Source organism: Filicampus tigris, chromosome 6 (genome assembly GCF_054856515.1).
Source record: "Filicampus tigris isolate MCC_2025a chromosome 6, RoL_Ftig_1.0, whole genome shotgun sequence".
NCBI classification, from domain to species: domain Eukaryota; kingdom Metazoa; phylum Chordata; class Actinopteri; order Syngnathiformes; family Syngnathidae; genus Filicampus; species Filicampus tigris.
This window is the reverse complement of record NC_141222.1, coordinates 22,164,078-22,172,548: the sequence shown is the minus strand read 5'-3', so window position 1 is coordinate 22,172,548 and position 8,471 is coordinate 22,164,078.

The window sequence follows — 8,471 nt, the reverse complement described above, 5'->3', positions numbered from 1 at the left end:
TGTATTTTAAATATTTATTTTTTAATTAATGAATCGTCTGATTTATCAGTAATCTGTATTTTTTTTTTCTGCCAAAAATTGGCATCTGAATGGGCCTAAAAAAATTCATATCCGTTGGACCCTAAAAAAAAAGTTTTTTTTAATTTGCGCGTCGGGTATACAGAAATTTTCGCTATTCATGTGACGGCCTGGTCCCTATCCCCCCGTGAATATCGGGGTCCTGTTTTTACTCTGGCTCTTATTTTAGGAGACAAAATACCAATTTAACCGGCAGGGTCATACTATCTGCTTCATTTTCATGACGACTGAGTGATTCTGATAAGGACTCAAAAGGCACTCTATAATTATAATGACCCATGTGACCTTTTCCAAAGTTTTCTATAATCATGTGTGATGTGTTTAATGGGTGCTTCACTTCATATGCAGATAGCTCTCACCATACAATGTGCAGTCATCAAAAACAAGGTGAAAACTATAATGAACACCCAACTCAACTTTATGTTTGTAGAGGGAGATTGGAGCAAGACTGAAGTATCCTCAAAAGACTCTCCGGCCGGGATGTTGAAATTGTAATCTTGCGATCACAGCATGCATGGCGTCACTCACATTTACTACGAAATGAGTTTCAATGAAATCAAACAAATGCAGTTTTTTAACAGCTGTCAAATTTAGTCCATTCACTCACTTCGTTTTACAATGTCGCTCCATATCTCAAAGAGATCTATTAAGATACAATCACAGAAACATTTTCTTCCTTTAACATGATCAAAAACGTTATGAAAGCTCCTGTAAATGGATAGATTAAAAAAAAAAAAAAAACGAATAATAAAACCAAATGTGACAGCTAGTGTTTTAAAAGAAGGTGTATGCAAGAATATACTTGTCAGTTTCCAAGGTGATAAAATATAATAAGGCAACACCAACTCTTGAGAATTATTCTGCACGGGGGAAAAAAAAAAAAACCCTCAAAATTTTCCCATTTCCCCTCCCAAAAAAAAAGAAACTTCCACACATTTGAACCCTGACCTTCTCAAGCGCGAGTTTGATCGTTTTTCCATTACACGCTCCTTTTCACCAGTTAGCATTGGAATCACCCAAGGAGCAAATTAAGTCTTTTTTTTTTTTTTTTTTTGAAGGCCAGGTCCCATTCATCCCAATCCTCAAGGCTGTAGAGCGCCTCAAAACATAACACTCTCATATAAGCAAAGCAGCTGGAGACAAGTGATGGAGACATAAATACTATCCAAGTACTGATTCAATAAATCAACACTAAACTACAGTTTGGTTTAAACAGTCGCTTGCCTGCCCCTGCTTCACACTGTATGTCATGTTTCACAGAACATGTAAATACAGCCATTTCGATTGGATGTGACTTCCATTTTTCTACATCTCTTAACCTGATGCTGCAATAGCCAACTGAGCAGAGGAGTGCAAACAATAAAAAGGTAATCTGTTCAAGACTTTACAAAGATAACAGTACTCAGTTTATGGTCAGAGTCTGTCATCCGGTTGACAGTACGACAGATTTTACGAGGGCCATGGTTTGAATCTTAAAAAAATACTACTTACTTTCATAATTTCCAATATGCTTCTTTTTGCCATTGCTGAGGGTTAACATTTTATAAGCAGCTGTCAGCACAGTAAAGTGCCGTTCTACACAACCGCTGTCATAAACAGCCAATTTGATAAATCCCTTTGAATCCCAGTGTCAAGCATCATCAATGTTGTACAAGTATAAACACACAGCTCTTTAATTGGATCTGATTAACTGACGCCGGTGCGGTGGTTGGTTTGGGATCGGCCAAATAAAGTTAATTTCCCTTGTGTTTTCTGCATCACAAAGTAGAATTGATTAGAGCTAGCATTGCTTAAATGGAGAATCAACCCACACGCATTTTTTTTTCAAGAATATGTGTCCAGCAGGCCCACTAGTTGAAACACGACATTCTGATTAATATTGCGTTTGTGGAATATGAGTTCTTCAGCAAAATTCACTCGTTTTCAACCATCTCAGGGGACGGCCATTTTTTTTTCACTTCTGTCGACTGAAAATGACATCACAACTGCTCAGGGCTCAGGTAACGACCAATCACAGCTCACCTGTTTTCCGAAGCTGACCAATGATTGGTTGTTATCTGAGCCCTGAGCAGTTGTGATGTCATTTTCAGTCGACGGAAGTAACAAAATGGCCGCCCACAGAGATGGTTAAATTCGGGGTGGATTAACTCTTATTCCACAAACGCAATATAGAATGTCTCAACTAGTGGGCTTGCATAAAACATATTCTTGAAAAAATATGTTTGGGTTGCCTACTTCTTTATGTTGTTTTCTGCTCAAATGTCTGTGATTCTTTTCCCACCGCGTATTAGATCTTGCACTCCCTATGACAGATGATACCGTATGTTTTGCAGATATTTGTCACCTTGTCACGGAGCACACGTCGACGGTGCGTGACTGAGGTCGAGCGGTGATATGAAAAGATTTTGTTCAGTGAATACCGCTTCATGACCGCTCAGCGTGTCGGTGCAACTCAAAATAAAAACACAGACAGACACAGGTGCAAACTCTCATGACCTTAAACTTCTCGCAAAGAAACAAAACGCACGTAGTGTTTTTGCCTACATGTCCAACAGGCAGGGCACGCCGAACAGACGCACGGAGAAAGTCCGTCTGCAAGTCATGTCCTAAATCTACCTGCTACAAGATAAAGAGCTCATCGACGTCCGGACAGGGCGTGCTGAATTCTGTCACAAATTTAAAAAGCTACAGGTTAATGTGGGAAACATTTCAAACACTTCAACCACACTCGGTGAAGTATTTTTTTGTGGTTAAGCAGTTAATCTTTTGAAAATACAAATATACTAAGATACTCTGTCTTTGGTACATAAGGTTTGATTAAAAATAAAGCGGACATATCCGCATATTATGTTCTTATAAAAAAAATGGTTTTTTTTGTTTGTCATACCTCTGGTTAGGAAGTGCGTGGTCCTGTGCGGTCCCTGGTGAAAAATTGCGGCCCTCTCCATCGTTTAAGTTGCCCATTCCTGAGCTAATGTTTAAGCAATCAAGCTAAAAGGCAACACCTGAGCAATTAGAAACACACATCAGTCACGTTCCAATACTTTTTACTCACTTGAATAGAGGGTAGCTTCAAACAAAATACGCTCTGTCTTGAGTTGTTTCACACATGTAGATGTAAATACCATGAAATAAATGCTGTAACTCAGAACTTTTGTCCCATATTTATCTTTTGATCCGAAACCCAAATGTCTTTAGCATACAACAAAAACCTTGTCGTAACAATACTTTTAGAGGGGCCTGTATGCATGAATAGTACCAAAGTCAAAATTTTGGTGTTGGCACTAGTTAAAACCACTAAGGCCTACAGACTCTAGTCCAAAGATTAGACTCAGGAGTACTCAACCTATTTGTACTCCCCACACTGGTTGGACCCTTTCCAAGATCAGACGAGATCTGGGGTTCTCACTGCAGTTTTATTGTCTATGTAAAGCTTGTGTTCATAAAATCGGTGCCTACCACGTGCGAGACGGGTCCCAATTAAAAAAATGTTATTTGTCCGCATGCCATCGATACACAGACAACCCGTGGAGACGGCCCTAAAGTCATTCATTATGATGGAAAATATGGTCATGCCTAAAATATAAGTGTCTTGAGTATTTCTTATTTTTGTGTTAAAGCAACACTAGGCAAGAAATCGACCTTAATACATTTTTTCTTTTTTTACAACTCTTGATGAAACATTGACTTACAAGTACAGTAGTTGAATGGGACTTCATGCCCTGAGGGGGTCTGTATCGTTTTTACTGGCACAAAGCAACTATGAGGAGGATGGGATCAACCCTGGCACACAAAAAAATACATTGTCCTGAATTGCTTTATGGCATACTCACTTCCTCCTTTCGCTATAAGGACGGCCCAGGATTTCATGACAGTACTCGCTGGCACGCATGGGAAATGTGGTTGATTTTTCTCAAAACACTACCACTTTTGTCCACATGGCGCCGCCATAATCAACAAAAACTGACATATGACACAGTGTTGCTTTTAATTTGCATATTTGTTATTCGAGCTGAACAATTCATGTTACTAACCTCGGAACGGCACTCATTAAACTCGTATGTTGGGATCAGCATAAAACGAGGATCCCCTGTGGTGCATTCCAGCGAGTGACGGTGCGAGCCACTCTGAAGTTCCAGTTTGAATGCCATCACATGAAGATGTGTGACTGATGCAAGTGTGTGCAATCCTCAGTTTTCTCCATCCGTTTCTCATTTTCCTGGAGGACATACTCAGTCACGCTAACTGTGCTCCCCATGTTTGTGTGTGCGTACTATTAAGGCTCTGGTACCGTAGCCGTCAGGTTCATGAGAAGGCATCTCTGGATGTTAGATGTGCTTCAGTTGTGGAAAAGAAAGAGGATACGGAAGGGGAAGTACGGAAAGATGAAACATCACTGCTGAAAGTTGTTTTTCCTTATCCTTCCAGACAGTATCAAGCAGCAAATATGGCCGAAATAAAACCCAATACCAAAATAAATAAATCAATAACGTCTACACAACACAGTGGAACCTCTGAAGTTAAAAATCCACTACTCACCAAACAGCAAGGTGACATTTCAGTGTTAAACTAAAACTCATTCACTGCCAGACATATTCTTACCCCCTTTTACCTTTGCGTTTGAAAAAAAAAAGAAAAAAATTTATAAATAAGCTCCTGGGATTGGGACTGTGAAAAGACGAATAAATACGTCAATGGCAGTGAATGAATTAATTTGACCTTCACTAAAATATCAATGCACGTCCAACTATCAATTTTTAAAAAACTGTCGCATGATAATGCACATAAAACGTCTTTATTAACAGCAATTGACCGCGGGTCCACATACAGTTAGACATTTTAAGACACCTGTGCTACACTGACTTTGTGTGCTGCTTTAACGTGTTTAAAATAATCATATTTCTCCCAAAATTTCCAAAAACATTTCTCCAAAACAGCGTGCCATTCCCAGGCAAAGTGAGCGCATCTCTATCACCTCAACTCCTACTACACCTTTCGTGTGTTTGTGTTTTCAGTTGCCTGAATGTCACGACATTACTTTGACATTTTGAAGTAAGCCTGCTTCACAAGAATTAGTCGGCTGAATTTACTTTCATTGTTACAGCCCTAAGACCCCCCTTTAATTAAAACACTATTTTTTTTTTCCACCACCCAGAATGAATGTTGAAAGTTTGCCAATCCAGTAATTCATTCTTTCTTTTTTGCTTCTTACTTTTCTATTTTGCCGGTCCGGCTTACTTTAGGGTGCTTTCATAACTGGAATTTGCATACACGTGAATCATTTTTCTTTGACTATAATGTTTTTATCATCATGATAAGCCGAAATTGGAATCGCGATCGCGTTTCGATTAATTGCGCAACACCAAAGCAAGATAGGAAAATGTGAATGAGCTGCTGTGTGCGCGTGTTGCTGATAACCCTCCGGCCCAGGTGTGTGACGGCCAACGGCTTATTTGAAATCTGGCTTCATATCAAGAGTGTCGCGGGGAATACGCAATGATTTGTTTAATATTATTTGTCGGCTGGAGGGAAACTTACGAAACAGCCGCACGATTGAAATCTTTTAGTGGATGCTTTGTCAAATGATAAATGAGAAGTACGTACTTCTCACACACGCCCACTAAACTGCAACACAAGAAAGAGACTCGTTAGGCATTTTAAACGGTGTTTCAAAGCCTCTGTTTCATCCGCTCCCTGGATGTCATCAGTAGAGAATTTAGAATAAAAAGCATGCTACAGTGTTTACTCAACCTTGAGAATGAAAAATAAGGCACTATATATGCAATGTTTGCCAAGATACAATACTTCCAAAATACAATACGTTGCACATTACTAGTTACCAGAGGTGAGTAGGAATGAACAGTAACTACTTTTTTTGGTCCAGAGGCCATTTGTGGCTCTTGACCAGATTTTTGCGGTCCGCAGCATATACAAAAATAACATTTGACATGGCCCGCAATGTTATTGAGTGTGGGTGGGTGTTAAAAAACGTTGGGGCAGTTGGGTGACTCACATCCCTCATGGGTGCTACTACGACTATTACAGTCATGTCGATATTGGGACATAAACATCACCTCAATGGATTTGAAATGCAACGAACAAGATGTGTTTTAACTGTCAGACCTTCAACTTTAATTTGAGGGTATTTACATCCAAATCAGGTGTAAAGTGTCGTAATTACATTTTGTATATACGACTCCTACCATATTTACAGACATAAATCGTCACACTCGCTAAGCTAACATAGCACCGAACATAGCTTAGCATGCTAATACTGACGAGCCTGTGGTGAAGGAACCCTATAGGCTAACCATTCCAATTCTACTTTTCTATCTTTGACCTTGATCTTTGGCCCTTGACCTTCACAAGTTGAGCCCTCGGGCACTGTGATGTCATTTTGAGCAAGTAGTAGTACAGTGAGGCCTTTCGTGGGGTAAGAGCTGAATGCTTCTTAAATTGACCCAGACTTTTTTTTTTCCAAAGATGAAAGAGAAGGGCCGATTAACATCATTGACTCAGATTTTACAAGTACAGTGGTACCTCTACTTACGAACGTCTCTTCAAACGAAATTTTCAAGTTACGAAACGCCTCAACCTCTTGTTGTACCTCGTTACGAAAGGAATTTCAAGAAAGGTAAAAATACAGTATGGGGTGCAACTCGCAGCTCCGGACTTTCCTGAACGCAGCATACTCATAGCTGCTCTGCCATTGGCTATTACCTAGCATTTTCTTGGCATCCCATTGGCTAAGAGGAACCTCCACTGTATATGTGATAGATATGTCTATGCAGCGTCCTCGTCATTCGCCCTTCGGGCCATGAGGTGCTCCGATAGTTTTACGTGAATTAGAAACGAGGAAAAGAAAAAAAGGAGAAAATCGTTTTTTGGCCATACAAACAAAGCAAGAGATAATAGAAAGGTATGAAAAAGGGATGCGTTTGGTTGATCTCGCCAAAGAATATGACCGTCCGTAATGTTTCGACAGTCGCCACGTTAATAAATCAGTTCTTTACAAAACGCCAGGCAAAAAACACTTCTGAGAGAGATGAACCAAAGAGGGCAAAAGGCGATGAGGATAGAATTAAAGGTAAACGACCATCATTTTTATTCTTTACTCTATTCTTTGTTTTTTACATTATGCACAACTCTCATTTGTAACATGTATTTGTTACATGTTTTGATGCATTTTTATGCTTTGTAAAACATTTATGTCTGAATATTGGGGGGCTTGGAACAGATTAGGGCATTTACATGGAAAACACGTCTCTACTTACAAAATGTTCTACTTAAGAAATTTCTTCCGCGGCACGGTGGTCGACTGGTTAGCACGTCCGCCTCACAGTTCGGAGGTCGTTGGTTCGATCCCGGCTCCGGCCTCCCTGTGTGGAGTTTGCATATTCTCCCCGTGCCTGCGCGGGTTTTCTCCGGGTACTCCGGTTTCCTCCCACATTCCAACTTTGTCCAGTCGTGGACTTGACATAACTCAATAGTGGAAAAAGGACGTGCAATGACTCAGACCCACGTCGGATGATCAAAATGTCTCTCGAAGATATGGACACTGCTGAAACTTCAAATATTCAGTCCTGTCAAATTGAAAAAAATTCACAAAAGGAATAGCTGATGTGAAAAGTGGAACAACTGGAGTCAAGGAAAAATATTCACATTTATTAACTTGATCTAGTGGTGTAAAAGAGGCGTTTGAGAGTGGGAGGAAGGGAGAGCAAAGCGGCAATACCCGACGAAGTGAAATTCTGCGCTAAAGTATTGCTCAAAGATCAGCACATCGCCGTTCTCATTTTATGCCACATTCACAAGTAATGAGGACACTGTGGGAGAAATCACCCGCTTTTCACACTAATAACACTACTCGTGCATTACATGATAATGGAGCACACACTCGAACACATTTTGTATATAATTTGCCCAACACCTGATTAACACCTTTGTTTAGGGAAAAAAAAAAATGGGCTTCTTATTTGTGGAGCCATGCAATGGGGCACAAAATCACAGCCATCATAAATAACAAGTGTCTAGATAAGAGCTAAACACCACGGAATTAAGATAAAATCGTAATAGAGCTTGATGGATGGTCAATCATTCGGGGACAGGCAGAAGAAAAAGCTCTGCTGATAAAGAGGAAGAAAAAAAAAAAATCTAAAAGTCTAAATACAAGGCAAGAATGAAAGTAGTGTGGTGTGCACCACAAGCCTGTCCTTTAATCGTCAATCCCCTGATAAACGGACTGGTCTCCAAATAATCCGTCAATCTTACATCACATCTGACATTGGCTGAGAGGCGCCCCCCCCCCCCCCCCCTTCAAGATTTGTGGCTGCCCCCTCATACGTGCCTTCCTAGACCCGGCCCTGGGTGGAATGCGTGTTCCTACGCGGGAA